This window comes from Microtus ochrogaster, unplaced genomic scaffold (genome assembly GCF_000317375.1).
Source record: "Microtus ochrogaster isolate Prairie Vole_2 unplaced genomic scaffold, MicOch1.0 UNK3, whole genome shotgun sequence".
Classification (NCBI taxonomy): Eukaryota; Metazoa; Chordata; class Mammalia; order Rodentia; family Cricetidae; genus Microtus; species Microtus ochrogaster.
Genome location: NW_004949101.1, coordinates 10151472 through 10152502, shown reverse-complemented (window position 1 = coordinate 10152502; position 1031 = coordinate 10151472).

The window sequence follows — 1031 nt, the reverse complement described above, 5'->3', positions numbered from 1 at the left end:
GTGTGTGTGTGTGTGTGTGTGTGATATATCAGGATGTAGAGGTCAGAGGCAAACATCTGGTATCTTTAGTCACTGTCCAATTTAGTAGTTGAGTCAGGATCTCAGGCAAAATGGCAAGTGAGCCCTAGGGATCCTCCTGTCTCTATTCCATTCGTACTAGCATTACAGATCAGTGCCAACATTACAGGTCAGTGTTAGAATTACAGGTCAGTGTTAGCATTACAGGTCATTGTTAGCATTACAGGTCACTGGTAGCCTTACAGGTCAGTGCTACCACTTCTTGCCTTTCGATTTGAGCACTGAGATTATGAACTTGGGTTTTTATACTTTTTTAAAAAATTGTTCGATTAAGGTGCTAGCACTGATTTTTTCTTAGTACCACCAGGAAAATTTTTTTAGAATAGCTGATGACCTTTTACTAAAATGTTTGCCTTAAAACTCTACAGACAAACCAGATGGTGGTGGTGCACGCCTTTAATCCCAGCACTTGCTAGGCAGAGGCAGGATTAGAGTCCAACCTGATCCAACAGAGTGAGTTTCAGGATTGACAGGCTGTTACACAGAGAAACTCTGTCTTAAAAAAACCAAAACACAGAAACAAACCAACAAAAACCCCAAACAACAACAGAAAAGGCCTCTACAGATAAATTATAAAATGTAAGAATAAGACCAAGCGTTTCCTCCCAAGGTCTAAAATTGAGTAGGGGAAAGAAAACAGTCATAGGCTCGTTAACTAAGAGGCAAGGGTTGAGGGAAGGGTTTGTATATTTGCACAATTCCAAGAGAAGTGAATCTAGCATTTCTCGACATTATTCATACAAAAAATAGGCAGGAAAATGTAGCCAGAAAACTGTTGGCACTGTCTATGGATGAAAGCAATCCACCTGTTATTTGTGGATACAGGGGTTAGGCTAGACACATTTTCTCACATACATCTGGAACGGTAAAATTGCTTCTTGTGAGATAAGTGGCAAATTGCCTTGCTTCCTGCCTCCCCTTCTCCATCCCACCCTGCCCTTTATTCACTTCTT